The following is a 17,090-nucleotide window of genomic DNA, read 5'->3' as shown; positions in this document are numbered from 1 at the left end:
TTTCTGACCTACTAAATAAAATCGGTATATCTACTATATCTCTTTCTATTGCCTTTTTTGCTAATGCATCAGCCTCCTCATTACCTCTCAACCCAATATGTGCTGGAACCCACAAAAACTGTACTTCTAAACTAGCTTGTTTGATTGAATATAATTCTTGAATTATCTCTATTACCATATCCTGTCTGGTTTCTGACTTCATCTCCTTCAAACTTATTAGACCTGAACTACAATCTGAACATATTACTGCCTTGGATATTTTAACTTCCCTAATCCACCTTATTGCCATAATTATTGCAAACATCTCTCCAGTATACACCGATAAACAATCTGATATCCTTTTATTCTTATACACTTTAACCTTTGGAATAATGAATGCTGAACCCACATGATCAGTTTTTGGATCCTTTGAAGCATCTGTAAAAATGTGCATATATTCCCCATATCTTGACCCAATATACTCCCTTACATTATATACTTCTATTTCATATGAACCTTCCTTTTGTCTTTTTCCTAATAAACTTAAATCTACTTCTGGTTGGGGCATAACCCATAATGGTACTGGAGATAAAGGAATTATTGGAGCATATCCAACCTCCTCCAATCTCATATCTCGAACTAATTTCCCCACACTCCATCCAAAACTATTACACTCTCTCTTCTCATGTTCCCAACTAGGACTCATTACTTTCCTTGTTGGATGATCTTCTCTCTGTCCTCTCAAATTTGCCCAATAAGATGCCATTAATTGCTGTCTTCTTATCTGCAAAGGCATTTCACCCATCTCCACCTGAAGAGCCGAAACTGGAGAAGTTGGATATGCTCCGCAACAAATTCTTAATGCTTGAGATTGAATTCTTTCTATTTTAACTAAATGAGATTTATTTGCAGAACCATATACAATACAACCATAATCCATTATAGATCTTATCATAGATATATATATAGTTTTTAAAGCCAATCTATCTGCTCCCCATTCCTGACCTGAAATACATCTCATTACATTCACAACTCGCTTACATCTTCCAACCATTTTCTCAATATGCTCTTTCCAAGTTAATCTAGTATCAAACCAAACTCCTAGAAATCTTACTGTACTTACACGCTCTAACTCTTTTTTGTATAATTTTAACTTAACATCCATATTCCTCCTCATTTTAGTAAAAACTATTATTTTTGTCTTTTCCACTGAAAACTTAAAACCATTTTCCCCTGACCACTTTTCTACTCCATTTAGCGCACATTGCATTTTCTTTATGTTATACTCTATATTCTTTCCTCTAAACCAGATAGCCCCATCATCAGCAAACAATGATTTCCCCATACTTCTATCAATCCTTGAAAAAACATCATTTATCATAATAATAAATAAAAGTGGACTTATTACACTGCCCTGAGGTGTACCATTATCAATTATTCCACTTGAAGATATAGCTCCACCCACCTTTACTCTAATACTTCTTCCAATTAAAAACTCTTTAATCCAATTATACATTCTTCCTTTTATACTCATCTTCTGTAACTTTATTAGTAACCCCTCTTTCCACAACATATCATAGGCCTTTTCTATATCAAAGAAAACTGCAATTACACTTTCCTTATTTATAAATGCCTTTCTTATTTCATCTTCTAATAATACTATTGGATCCATAGTCCCTCTACCACACCTAAACCCACTTTGATAAGAAGAAAACCAGTTCATTTTTTCCAAATGATAAGTCAATCTATCTGTTACCATTCTCTCCATTACCTTACATAAATGAGAAGTTAAAGCTATTGGACGATAATTTATAGGATTACTTGGATCTTTCCCAGGCTTTTTAATAGGTATAATTAATGTTTCCTTCCAACTTTGGGGAATTATACCTTCCATCCATACTCTATTATAAAATGTTAAAATCACTTCCAAAGAAATTTCACTAAAATGCTTCATCATACAGTAACTAATTCCATCCCCTCCTGTAGTAGATTGTTTCATTCTTCTTACTGCATTCTTTAATTCACTCATAGAAAATGATACATCTAACAAATTATCTTCAGCCTCCTTTTTCTTCTTTATTTCAGAATATTCCTTCATCACACAGTCTCTCATTTTCTTACTCTGTTCTGTCAAATTCTCTGAGCTATTCACTTTAATAAATGCCTTTAAAAACATTTCCACTTTATCCTCATCCTCCACAGCTATTTCTCCCTCCATACTTAAAACTGGATATCCATTACTCTTTTGAATCCCTTTCATTTTCTTAATCATGCCCCATACCTCCTCCACTGGTGTATTCTTCCCTATTTCATCACAATAAGCCATCCAATACTCTTTCTTAGTTTTCCTTACAATCTTCCTTACCTCAGCTTGTGCTTTTTTATACTCTATTAAATCTTGAAAATTATGTGTTTTCTTAACTATCCTAAATGCTTTTCTTTTCCTTCTTATTGCACTTGCACACTCTTCATTCCACCACGGAACTATCTTATTCTTCCTACCTCCTTTCCCTTTTGGTATATATTTATTTGCTGCTCCTTGAATGGCATTAACAATATCATCACTTATCACTTCTACAGATCTATCTGATTCTATTATAATATTCTTTAATCCCTCTTCACTCAGACTCATGAATTCTTCCCACTTTGCTTTATCAAACCTCCATCTACCAATATTTCCTTGACTCACCTTACCTCCTCTCACATTTACACTAACATATATCATTATTGGATAGTGATCACTTCCAATAGTATCTTGTCGCAATATTTCCCACTCAGCACTCCCTGCAATTGAATCAGACACCATTGTTAGATCTAGCACAGACTCTTTACCTGTAGCCACATCTACTCTAGTACTACCCCCATCATTCAGACATACCAAATTCCTCCGATCTATCACATCTTCCAGCACCACTCCATTACAATCTGTCACTAAACCTCCCCATAACATACTCTGTGCATTAAAATCCCCACACCAAATTACCCTTTCTTCATTAAGACCCTCTATTTGTTCTAACTCACTCAACACTAATTTCTTACAAGGATTATAAAAGTTTATTATTACATACTTTTTTCCATTCACCCATACCTCCACTACAACATATTCTTGTGCTACACCTTTGCCTAATGATCTATATTGCATTCCTTCCTTAATCAGAGTAATACACCCTCCACCATTACCCTCCTCTCGATCTCTCCTCTCACTCACATATCCTTTAATAACAAAATCAAATCTAGGTTTAAGCCATGACTCTTGTATACATATCAGATCCGGTTTAACTTCCATCTCATTAATAACACTTTTAAACTCCAATCCATTAGCCACAAGACTTCTCGCATTCCATTGTAAAATTAAAATCATCCTATCCAAACCATGCTTCCTGACTTGACTGTGTCTCATTAATCAGCCCATCCCTAACCATTACCCATGTTATGTCCTTAACTCCCAAAAATCTCTCTGCTGCCTTGACTATAATTTGAATCTTAGCTGTCTTCTTTTCAGTTTGTGCAGTACAATTAATTACTTCAGCTATGAACAACAAGAAACTAACTTTACTTACAATCATTGTCTCTTCTGTAATCCTATCTTCCACCTCTGATGGTTCCTCACTTCTCCTCTCTTTTTGCACATCCCTCTCTCTTTCCTTCTCTTTATTCCTTGTATCAACCACTTTAACAGCTTCTGCATATGTTATATTTCTCTTAGCTCTCTCATTCTGTACCTCAATTACTCTCTTTCTCACCTCACATCCTCCATACGCAACACTATGATCCCCTCCACAGTTACAGCATTTTGGTCCTGCTCCTTCACATTTGCCATAATCATGCTCCCCCCCACATCTTGCACATCGTTTCTTAGCCTTACACACCATAGCCACATGCCCGTATTTTTGACAATTATAACATCTTAAAGGAGGGGGCACAAAAGGCCTTACTGAGTAACTGATAAATCCAAGCTTGACCTTATCCGGCAAAATTACTCCATCAAACCTAAGCTCCACTGAAAGGCTCTCCACTCTATTCCCCTCTCTGTTCATAAACAATCGCCTAGCACCCACTACTTTCCCTCCGTTGATATTACTTTTAAGTTCTTCCATAGATACTCCTAATGGCACTCCAGATATTACTCCACTTACCCACTGCCTCTGTCCTACAATCTTACTACTCACCACTTCCTGCTTACACATCACTTTAACTTTCAACATTTTCTTTCTTTGCTCTTCACTATTACAAACTATCATCAAATCTCCATTGCTTAACACTTTTGCAATCTTAATTTCTCCTACTACCTTCCTCAACTCTTTCGTTAATGCAATTGGACTTACCTTTTGTATTCCACCACCCTCTTTAAATTTCAATATTACCTTCAACTCATCCAAATTAACATTCCTCACCTCCTGTTCATTTCCACTCTCACCTGAACTTCTTACCTCTATCTGATGTTTTTTCTTTCTTTTCTTTGTACCCACATCTTCCCTTAAGTCTATATTCCTCTCTTCTCCTGTCTTTCCTAACTCCATCTGATCATCTTCCACATCCGTATCATCAACACTAACTAGTGTCTCTGGTCCATTACCATTATAATTTTTCTTATATTTTGACATAATCGATTTCGCTGCGTTTGCCGCCATCCATCAAACAAAAATCTCCCCACGCTGTTTCCGGTGCGTCCGATCACCAGGCGGTTGAATGCCTCATTCCTTCTCACATTCAACTCTCACGCCAGCTCCCATTATTTACTCGCGCATGCGCACACCGAGGGATCCTCCGCTTCGGTTCTTCTTCTTCGACTTTTTTCTTATGGCGGTTGGCAAACTATCTTTGGGTGCATATACCGCCACCTACCAGGATGGAGTGATGTAACTCGAGTTAAAGGAAAAACTGAAAGGGTAAACAAAGAATTTTTATATATATATATATATATATATATATATATATATATATATATATATATATATATATATATATATATATATCTATATATATATATATATATATATATATATATATATATATATATATATATATATATATGTGTGTGCAGTTCCCTAAATCCTGTTCATTAATACGGTGTCTTTGAGATATTTAAACAGTATGTAAAACATGTCTATAGTTGCATCTTTACTGAACAATTTCTTAAGTGAGATCGGATTAATTCCTATATTAAGTGCTTCTGCAAGTTGTAATCTTTCATTCTCATGTCCTTTACATTTAACTAAAATATGTTCAACTGTTTCAGGAAGATCACATTTAACACAAAGTCCAGACTCATGTTCTCCTATTTCATATAATGACTGATTAAGTGCAGTGTGGCTTGTTTTCTTTCGCTGATTAAGACTGGAATTTCTCTATTCTCAGTCAACAATTTGATCTTACAATGATGTCACTATGAGCTCACAATATTCTCATGGTGCGGTCATAATGTGAGTGTCACAGTGAACTAAAAGTGTAACCACACAGAGCTCTCACTGTGTGCTCATACTTTGTTCACAACATGAGGTCACTGCACAATCACAGTGCACTCATACTGTGGTCGAAATATGAGGTCACATCACACTCACTGTGTGCTCATACTGTGATCACTGTGTGCTCATACTGTGGTCACTGTGTGCTCATACTGTGATCACTGTGTGCTCATACTGTGGTCACTGTGTGCTCAAACTGTGGTCACTGTTAGCTCATACTGTGATCACTGTGTGCTCATACTGTGGTCACTGTGTGCTCATATTGTGGTCACTGTGTGCTCATACTGTGGTCACTGTGTGCTCATACTGTGATCACAGTGTGCTCATACTGTGATCACTGTGCTCATACTGTGGTCACTGTGTGCTCAAACTATGATCACTGTGTGCTCATACTGTGGTCACTGTGTGCTCATACTGTTGTCACTGTGTCCTCATACTGTGATCACTGTGTGCTCATACTGTGATCACTGTGTGCTCATACTGTGGTCACTGTGTGCTCATACTGTGATCACTGTGTGCACATACTGTGGTCACTGTGTGCTCATACTGTGGTCACTGTGTGCTCATACTGTGATCACTGTGTGGTCATACTGTGGTCACTGTGTGCTCATACTGTGATCACTGTGTGCTCATACTGTGATTACTGTGTGGTCATACTGTGGTCACTGTGTGCTCATACTGTGATCACTGTGTGCTCATACTGTGGTCACTGTGTGCTCATACTGTGATCACTGTGAGGTCACTGCGCACTCACTGTGTGCTCATACTGTGATCACTGTGAGGTCACTGCGCACTCACTGTGTGCTCATACTGTGATCACTGTGTGCTCATACTGTGGTCATTGTGTGCTCATACTGTGATAACTGTGTGGTCATACTGTGGTCACTGTGTGCTCATACTGTGGTCACTGTGTGCTCATACTGTGATCACTGTGTGCTCATACTGTGGTCACTGTGTGCTCATACTGTGATCACTGTGAGGTCACTGCGCACTCACTGTGTGCTTATACTGTGGTCACTGTGTGCTCATACTGTGGTCACTGAGGTCACTGCGCACCCACTGTGTTGCTCATACTGTGGTCACTGTGTGCTCATACTGTGATCACTGTGTGCTCATACTGTTTGATCTCACAATGATGTCACTATGAGCTCACAATATTCTCATGGTGCGGTCATAATGTGAGTGTCACAGTGAACTAAAAGTGTAACCACACAGAGCTCTAACTGTGTGCTCATACTTTGTTCACAACATGAGGTCACTGCACAATCACAGTGCACTCATACTGTGGTCGAAATATGAGGTCACATCACACTCACTGTGTGCTCATACTGTGATCACTGTGTGCTCATATTGTGATCACTGTGTGCTCATACTGTGGTCACTGTGTGCTCAAACTGTGGTCACTGTTAGCTCATACTGTGATCACTGTGTGCTCAAACTGTGGTCAATGTGTGCTCATACTGTGGTCACTGTGTGCTCAAACTGTGGTCACTGTTAGCTCATACTGTGATCACTGTGTGCTCATACTGTGGTCACTGTGTGCTCATATTGTGGTCACTGTGTGCTCATACTGTGGTCACTGTGTGCTCATACTGTGATCAGAGTGTGCTCATACTGTGATCACTGTGCTCATACTGTGGTCACTGTGTGCTCAAACTATGATCACTGTGTGCTCATACTGTGGTCACTGTGTGCTCATACTGTTGTCACTGTGTCCTCATACTGTGATCACTGTGTGCTCATACTGTGATCACTGTGTGCTCATACTGTGGTCACTGTGTGCTCATACTGTGATCACTGTGTGCACATACTGTGGTCACTGTGTGCTCATACTGTGGTCACTGTGTGCTCATACTGTGATCACTGTGTGGTCATACTGTGGTCACTGTGTGCTCATACTGTGATCACTGTGTGCTCATACTGTGATTACTGTGTGGACATACTGTGGTCACTGTGTGCTCATAGTGTGATCACTGTGTGCTCATACTGTGGTCACTGTGTGCTCATACTGTGGTCACTGTGTGCTCATACTGTGATCACTGTGAGGTCACTGCGCACTCACTGTGTGCTCATACTGTGATCACTGTGAGGTCACTGCGCACTCACTGTGTGCTCATACTGTGTTCACTGTGTGCTCATACTGTGGTCATTGTGTGCTCATACTGTGATAACTGTGTGGTCATACTGTGGTCACTGTGTGCTCATACTGTGGTCACTGTGTGCTCATACTGTGATCACTGTGAGGTCACTGCGCACTCACTGTGTGCTTATACTGTGGTCACTGTGTGCTCATACTGTGGTCACTGAGGTCACTGCGCACCCACTGCGTTGCTCATTCTGTGGTCACTGTGTGCTCATACTGTGATCACTGTGTGCTCATACTGTTTGATCTCACAATGATGTCACTATGAGCTCACAATATTCTCATGGTGCGGTCATAATGTGAGTGTCACAGTGAACTAAAAGTGTAACCACACAGAGCTCTCACTGTGTGCTCATACTTTGTTCACAACATGAGGTCACTGCACAATCACAGTGCACTCATACTGTGGTCGAAATATGAGGTCACATCACACTCACTGTGTGCTCATACTGTGGTCACTGTGTGCTCATACTGTGATCACTGTGTGCTCATACTGTGGTCACTGTGTGCTCATACTGTGATCACTGTGTGCTCATACTGTGGTCACTGTGTGCTCATACTGTGATCACTGTGTGCTCATACTGTGATCACTGTGTGGTCATACTGTGGTCACTGTGTGCTCATACTGTGATCACTGTGTGCTCATACTGTGATCACTGTGTGCTCATACTGTGATGACTGTGTGCTCATACTGTGGTCACTGTGTGCTCATACTGTGATCACTGTGTGCACATACTGTGGTCACTGTGTGCTCATACTGTGGTCACTGTGTGCTCATACTGTGATCACTGTGTGGTCATACTGTGGTCACTGTGTGCTCATACTGTGATCACTGTGTGCTCAAACTGTGATCACTGTGTGCTCATACTGTGGTCACTGTGTGCTCATACTGTGATCACTGTGTGCTCATACTGTGGTCACTGTGTGCTCATACTGTGATCACTGTGTGCTCATACTGTGGTCACTGTGTGCTCATACTGTGATCACTGTGTGCTCATACTGTGATCACTGTGTGCTCATACTGTGATTACTGTGTGGTCATACTGTGGTCACTGTGTGCTCATACTGTGATCACTGTGTGCTCATACTGTGGTCACTGTGTGCTCATACTGTGATCACTGTGTGGTCATACTGTGGTCACTGTGTGCTCATACTGTGATCACTGTGTGCTCATACTGTGATCACTGTGAGGTCACTGCGCACTCACTGTGTGCTCATACTGTGGTCACTGTGTGTTCATACTGTGGTCACTGAGGTCACTGCGCACCCACTGTGTTGCTCATACTGTGGTCACTGTGTGCTCATACTGTGATCACTGTGTGCTCATACTGTTTGATCTCACAATGATGTCACTATGAGCTCACAATATTCTCATGGTGCGGTCATAATGTGAGTGTCACAGTGAACTAAAAGTGTAACCACACAGAGCTCTCACTGTGTGCTCATACTTTGTTCACAACATGAGGTCACTGCACAATCACAGTGCACTCATACTGTGGTCGAAATATGAGGTCACATCACACTCACTGTGTGCTCATACTGTGGTCACTGTGTGCTTAAACTGTGGTCACTGTTAGCTCATACTGTGATCACTGTGTGCTCATACTGTGGTCACTGTGTGCTCATACTGTGGTCACTGTGTGCTCAAACTGTGATCACTGTGTGCTCATACTGTGATCACTGTGTGCTCATACTGTGGTCACTGTGTGCTCATACTGTGATCACTGTGTGCTCATACTGTGGTCACTGTGTGCTCATACTGTGGTCACTGTGTGCTCATACTGTGATCACTGTGAGGTCACTGCGCACTCACTGTGTGCTTATACTGTGATCACTGTTTGCTCATACTGTGGTCACTGTGTGCTCATACTGTGATAACTGTGTGGTCATACTGTGGTCACTGTGTGCTCATACTGTGGTCACTGTGTGCTCATACTGTGATCACTGTGAGGTCACTGTGCACTCACTCTGTGCTCATACTTTGATCACTGTGAGGTCACTGCGCACTCACTGTGTGCTCATACTGTGGTCACTGTGTGCTCATACTGTGATCACTGTGTGCTCATACTGTGATCACTGTGTGCTCATACTGTGGTCACTGTGTGCTCAAACTGTGATCACTGTGTGCTCATACTGTGATCACTGTGAGGTCACTGCGCACTCACTGTTTGCTCATACTTTGATCACTGTGAGGTCACTGCGCACTCACTGTGTGCTTATACTGTGATCACTGTGTGCTCATAGTGTGGTCACTGTGTGCTCATACTGTGATCACTGTGAGGTCACTGCGCACTCACTGTGTGCTCATACTGTGATCACTGTGTGCTCATACTGTGGTCACTGTGTGCTCAAACTGTGATCACTGTGTGCTCATACTGTGATCACTGTGTGCTCATACTGTGGTCACTGTGTGCTCATACTGTGATCACTGTGTGCTCATACTGTGGTCACTGTGTGCTCATACTGTGGTCACTGTGTGCTCATACTGTGATCACTGTGAGGTCACTGCGCACTCACTCTGTGCTCATACTTTGATCACTGTGAGGTCACTGCGCACTCACTGTGTGCTCATACTGTGGTCACTGTGTGCTCATACTGTGATCACTGTGTGCTCATACTGTGATCACTGTGTGCTCATACTGTGGTCACTGTGTGCTCAAACTGTGATCACTGTGTGCTCATACTGTGATCACTGTGAGGTCACTGCACACTCACTGTTTGCTCATACTTTGATCACTGTGAGGTCACTGCGCACTCACTGTGTGCTTATACTGTGATCACTGTGTGCTCATAGTGTGGTCACTGTGTGCTCATACTGTGATCACTGTGAGGTCACTGCGCACTCACTGTGTGCTCATACTGTGATCACTGTGTGCTCATACTGTGGTCACTGTGTGCTCAAACTGTGATCACTGTGTGCTCATACTGTGATCACTGTGTGCTCATACTGTGATCACTGTGTGCTCATACTGTGGTCACTGTGTGCTCATACTGTGGTCACTGTGTGCTCAAACTGTGATCACTGTGTGCTCATACTGTGATCACTGTGAGGTCACTGCACACTCACTGTTTGCTCATACTTTGATCACTGTGAGGTCACTGCGCACTCACTGTGTGCTTATACTGTGATCACTGTGTGCTCATAGTGTGGTCACTGTGTGCTCATACTGTGATCACTGTGAGGTCACTGCGCACTCACTGTGTGCTCATACTGTGATCACTGTGTGCTCATACTGTGGTCACTGTGTGCTCAAACTGTGATCACTGTGTGCTCATACTGTGATCACTGTGTGCTCATACTGTGGTCACTGTGTGCTCATACTGTGATCACTGTGTGCTCATACTGTGGTCACTGTGTGCTCATACTGTGGTCACTGTGTGCTCATACTGTGATCACTGTGAGGTCACTGCGCACTCACTCTGTGCTCATACTTTGATCACTGTGAGGTCACTGCGCACTCACTGTGTGCTTATACTGTGATCACTGTTTGCTCATACTGTGGTCACTGTGTGCTCATACTGTGATAACTGTGTGGTCATACTGTGGTCACTGTGTGCTCATACTGTGGTCACTGTGTGCTCATACTGTGATCACTGTGTGCTCATACTGTGGTCACTATGTGCTCATACTGTGATCACTGTGAGGTCACTGCGCACTCACTGTGTGCTCATACTGTGGTCACTGTGTGCTCATACTGTGGTCACTGAGGTCACTGCGCACTCACTGTGTTGCTCATACTCTGATCACTGTGTGCTCATGCTGTGATCACTGTGAGGTCACTGCGCACTCACTGTGATCACTGTGTGCTCATACAGTGGTCACTGTGTGCTCATACTGTGTGCTCATACTGTGATCACTGTGAGGTCACTGCGCACTCACTGTGTGCTCATACTGTGATCACTGTGTGCTCATACTGTGCTCATACTGTGTGCTCATACTGTGCTCATAGTGTGTGCTCATACTGTGCTCATACTGTGTGCTCATACTGTGATCACTGTGTGCTCATACTGTGCTCATACTGTGTGCTCATACTGTGATCACTGTGTGCTCATAGTGTGGTCACTGTGTGCTCATACTGTGATCACTGTGTGCTCATACTGTGATCACTGTGAGGTCACTGCGTACTCACTGTTTGCTCATACTTTGATCACTGTGAGGTCACTGCGCACTCACTGTGTGCTTATACTGTGATCACTTTTTGCTCATACTGTGGTCACTGTGTGCTCATACTGTGATAACTGTGTGGTCATACTGTGGTCACTGTGTGCTCATACTGTGGTCACTGTGTGCTCATACTGTGATCACTGTGTGCTCATACTGTGATCACTGTGTGCTCATACTGTGGTCACTATGTGCTCATACTGTGATCACTGTGAGGTCACTGCGCACTCACTGTGTGCTCATACTGTGGTCACTGTGTGCTCATACTGTGGTCACTGAGGTCACTGCGCACTCACTGTGTGCTCATACTGTGGTCACTGTGTGCTCATACTGTGATCACTGTGTGCTCATACTGTGCTCATACTGTGTGCTCATACTGTGATCACTGTGAGGTCACTGCGCACTCACTGTGTGCTCATACTGTGAGATCACCATATAACACCACTATGCAATAATTGTGTTAGTTCACTGTTATCTAAAATGATTCAGTTAACTCACTCAACTCAACTTTTACACCCACATTCTTTATTTCCATCAATAAAAACAATCAAACAAAAAGTCAGCTTTTTCCTTTATTTGGTTTCCTTTTCAGCCTGGTGTTGGCGTTGGACAAAAAAATTTCTACTTGGCGAATACATTCCGCGTCTGGTGTTGTTCTGGTGGTTACTTTTAGCTTATTCACCTCTATTTCATTTTGTTTGTGAAAAGACCTGACACATTCTAAAAACACAAAGAGCAAGGTGTTAACATTACAATTTCTATAGCAGCATCCAGATGCACAAACCAAAACTTAAACACTTACTTTTCAAACATGTCAGGAGCACAGGTGGCAACACCTTCTTCCCATCTTTCCCCGTTCTGTTATACAGACAGAGAACATTGTCTGACGCTATGCTTTTTAAAGCCTGTCTCACCATCTCATCTATATTGCAGCTGCCGTGAGTATGGATGAGATAGTGTACCTGACAAAAACATACATAATATTGTCATGATTAAAATATACCAGGCTTCAACATTTCTTTTACATGGTATCTGCTGCAAAAAAATAAAAAAATAAAACTGTGGCTTTGTTGTTTTTGTCTTCTTCAAGCCTCTGACAGAAGGCTTCAAACGTTTCAAAGCTGGAGCACTGTTGTTGTTTAAAAAGTTCCTCATGGGCATCTTCTTCTGCCCGCTTCATGAGAACAGACTTAACTTTTGCCAAGTCATTCATGATGACAGCTTGTCTCTGTTCCAGCATTTGAATTTGTTGGAGAATCTTAGTATTCAGATCTGAAAAATTGTAAAGTTAGATTGTTATATAGCAAAGGATGTTTTATGTCTGTATAAATAAATAATGTCTAATTGATATATCACATACCAAACAATTTTTCCATGGTGACTTTGCATTTTGTTTCCTTTGGTTCCTTCCCTGTTATCAAAATTACATACATAAGGTCAGTGAAATTGCATTTATCTAAATCAGTTATATTGTTTCTATATTTTTCTACATCAATTAAACCGTTTTTTTCCCTGATCGTTTTATCCACAATGCACATGTAGGTGGTTCACTTTAATTGTGGGGACATTTGGTACAGTGTAAAAAAAAAAAACACACACACGCACACACACTAAATTATATTAAATTATAACTCACCTGAAGAAGCAGAGCTTTTGGGATGATCATCCTCATGCATTGCCACATTTCCCTGAAGAGTATCTGTGAGAGTCATGACACAAAATTCTCTTATAAGGTACCTTGTGATGTGTTTGCATGTGTTAAAGGGAATATCTATTGTCTCACCTAAGAATACTGGGTTGGGCTGGCTTGAGTTTAAATAACTGTCATCAGGGCTTTCATTGTTATCATCCAGACAGTCACCTGAACAATGTGAATTAGAATGATCAAATTAGCTTAACCAGATTCTATTTAAGAGAAAAAGTGTTTCATACTCACCAGATGTTTTGACACAAATCTTTCTGAATAAGTGGACTCTTGACTACTTTCAAGAAAAGACATAAGACATTCAAAATCTGCAAATAAAATGATAAAGCTGATTCTGCTAAGTTCCTTAGATAAGTTAAAACACAAGCTTACCATGGTATCTGGGAGTTTTGGCCAGCTGAACATTCTTTGTCTTCAGACCAACTCGCTTCATTGCATTTCTTGACTTCTTTAAATGCACATCATCTGTTTATCACATTAAAATTAGTATTATCACCTAATCTTTTGCCATAACAAACCTTGTATACACAATGAATAAACCTGGTATCCTGGTTTGCACTGTAATTTCTTTATAAGTCATGTGATGTTGTTGAAGATCATGAAATTCTGAGAGGAAGATATAGAAGTAAGTGGCTTAATGTACATCAATACATGAATGCATGGGTTTTCTAACTGGGGTCAGGGGACCCACAACAGGCCTCCAGAGGGTCTTCATAAAATTCATAAAAAACATAAATATTAATATATTCAAACAATGATTAAAAAATTTATAAGACCACCTATCATAATATTGAGAAAAAAATCTTCCAGAAATATTAAATACTTATGTAAAACTAAAATTGTGATTGTCTTATATTAGGCACAACAACTTGAATTTGTGTTCTTATACCCACATTTCAGCATCACATTCATTTTCAATTCAAATGCACCATTATTGCAATTTCTTACCAATTGATGGTCCAACGATCTTCACAATGTTATAAACCTTCCAGTTAGGGTTTGGTGGAGAATTGTTTTTAATGTTTGAGAGTGATGATGTCCATCGACACTTCAATGTTCCATTGTCATCAAAAATCCAACTGATTGGTACAACAGATGTCTGTCCATCACCGAATAAACAAATTCGATACTGAAAGACACACGCACACACACGCACACATTATTCATAGTCTTTGGATCAAAATCAGGATAACATGCAATAAAAAAAGACAAAAACCCTGCCTTACTGACTTACTTGACAAACTAATCAAACTGAATGCATGAGCGGTATAAGCGCTACCGCATTGTATTCATCTTTATCAATCAATGACAAAGGTATCATGATTGCTTTATGTCTCAGTTGAGTGGTGCCAGTATGTAACATTTTAGTGTGATTCCGAAATCCTTTGAATATGCCAATTATTCTGGAGTCACATGGTTTAGTGTACAAAGGTTCCATTCTGCAAAAAACCTCACAAAAAAACAGATTTTCTTGAACTCCATGTATAAGGCAGTAGCTATCATTGGTCATTCTGTAACATTCTTTTGTCTTTGGCGTACCAGAGTTAACATTTGATTTCTTAGAACTTGATATTGCTTGCCTCTCTGCCAATCTGTTAGTTACTTGAATCAGTGGATCACTTGAACCGCGGATAAACCTCTTGATTTGACCCATATTGTTCTCAAACTTGTACGCTGAACAATAGTGTAATGATCTGTTGTAATTTGCAACATCAGTGAGATGTAGCAAGCAATGCACATTATATGAGATGAAACTCATGCTATACAGGCTGCTACCTTTTTCAACAAAATATGTTAACAGCTCATCTGCATAATCACGATGCTCCATTAGGTTTTCACTGTACAAGATGCGCATTCCAATACTAAGTGAAAGGAAGTGAATATACTTCTCCTTATCGAGAACATATTTCAAAATCACTGGTCCAGTATAAAGCAAAAATGTTCGGAATTCAGTTGCTTTCCAGTGCTTCAGTTCATCTAACCCCCTGGGTTTCCTATTGAATTCAGGAGGTAGGTGATGTCGGACAGCTTGATGAAAATAAGTAATGGTGCTAAGATGTCCAGCTGATAATCTATGGGCCAAAGGTCCTTCTTTCCACAGCATCAACATGCGCTTAGTCACTCCTAGATCTACACAATGCATGGGATCTATTGGGAACTGCCTGATCATATCAATGTCCAGATTCAAAAGAATGCTATCTGTTTTGTGATGTTCATGATTTGTCTTCTGTCTAAATGACTCCTTTAGATTTCCTTTATACAAAAAAAGCATTTTGCTCTCGTGAACTCCCTTTACATCACAAAAGTCACAGCCATAGCGGCCATTAAACTGAACTATTCCTTTGATGAGGGCTCGTGCTGGTGCATCACATATGATGTTTTTAGGACAATTCTCTTTCCTTTAAAGCCTGTTTCCATCTGTTCTTGCAGCTCCTCCATAAAATCCCTCAAAAACTCTAAATCATTTGGTTTCTTTGCTCCAGAAAACAGAGCAACAACAACAGGAATGTTTTTCACTTCATCAATGCTGATGACAGCACACTGAAGTGGCCACATTGTGAGGTTTTTGGACTTGAAAATGGGTAGGCCATAAATATTCAAAGAAATCTCAAAGTGGTCGTATTTTGAAGTGTCTTGCTCAGACAGAGTATGCGTAAGACCTTCCTTTAATCCAAAATATGTGTATTTGCCACCTATCAAAAACAAGATTTTACAGTTCAGTGAAATTTCTGAATAATATTGCCGAATGAGTGCATGGACATTTTCAAAGTTAAAATGTACCTGATTTTTCAGTTATTCTCAAACTGCCAGAACGAGGTGTTTTCAATAGTGTTCGTCCGTCTGCTGGAACATCAATGTCATGTTCCTTCAAAATCTTAAGCGAATGAGTGAAAGAGGTCATGGAGATGTTGAATTTCATTGCCCACTCAGACAGCTTTTTCTCCAGAGACAAAGCTAGCTCTGAGATACTTTCACTGGTAACATCCATGGAATCATTTAGTCCATCAATTTCAAACCATAGCACTTGATCTTGCATATTAATTATGGTATTCTGTTGTGATTCTGAATCATACTGTTCTTGCAAGTCTTCATTTAGTCATCTCTTCAGGAATATGCTCCGGTTCTGCACTGTACTGATCATTGCCAGAATACTCAAGAGTCATCTCTCCAGGAATGTCTGAAACACCACTACAAGTGGCATCCTGCATTTCGTCACTGTCATGTGTCCCATCCATCTGTAATAACCATTCTGAAGTCTTTGAAACAGGATCAGGACCATCCATCAGAGCAGAATCGAGAGCACTGTCACAGGTAGCACCAGTGGAATCTGATCGAACTGATTCTCCCTCACCTTCATCCCAGGATAAGAAATTCACTGGAAGCAACAAATGTATGTGCACCACTTTCTCTTTGCCAGTCTGAACATCCTTAATCCTGCTCACATTGACTTCTGGTTTCACTGACTGAACCTCATACAAAACAGAGTCCCACTTGTCCGCAACTTTCCTTTTGCCTTTCTCTCCACAGTTAGCTAGCAAAACTCTATCTCCCACTGCTAAGGGTAAACCTCTGACCTTCCGATTGTAAAGAATGACATGGCGGTTCTGCTCTTTGAGACTGTGTTTCCGGGCAATT

At 40.7% G+C, this 17,090-nt stretch overlaps 1 protein-coding gene across 2 annotated transcripts in view; it reads right to left on the bottom strand.

Moving 5' to 3' along the window:
* LOC132158598 (gastrula zinc finger protein XlCGF57.1-like) overlaps nt 1-17,090 on the bottom strand; it is a 77,213-nt gene that overhangs the window by 30,521 nt on the left and 29,602 nt on the right. Inside the window, exon 1 of one of the 2 annotated variants that reach the window (XM_059568104.1) lies at nt 4,688-4,775. The exons of the other annotated variant lie outside the window; for it this stretch is intronic. The gene's annotated coding sequence lies outside the window, so the exon portion shown is untranslated. Of the gene's footprint in view, nt 1-4,687; nt 4,776-17,090 lie in introns of those variants that run through there. 2 annotated transcript variants of the gene reach the window in all.

Source organism: Carassius carassius, chromosome 1, assembly GCF_963082965.1.
Source record: "Carassius carassius chromosome 1, fCarCar2.1, whole genome shotgun sequence".
NCBI lineage: Eukaryota > Metazoa > Chordata > Actinopteri > Cypriniformes > Cyprinidae > Carassius > Carassius carassius.
This window is presented reverse-complemented; position numbering and strand designations above follow the sequence as displayed.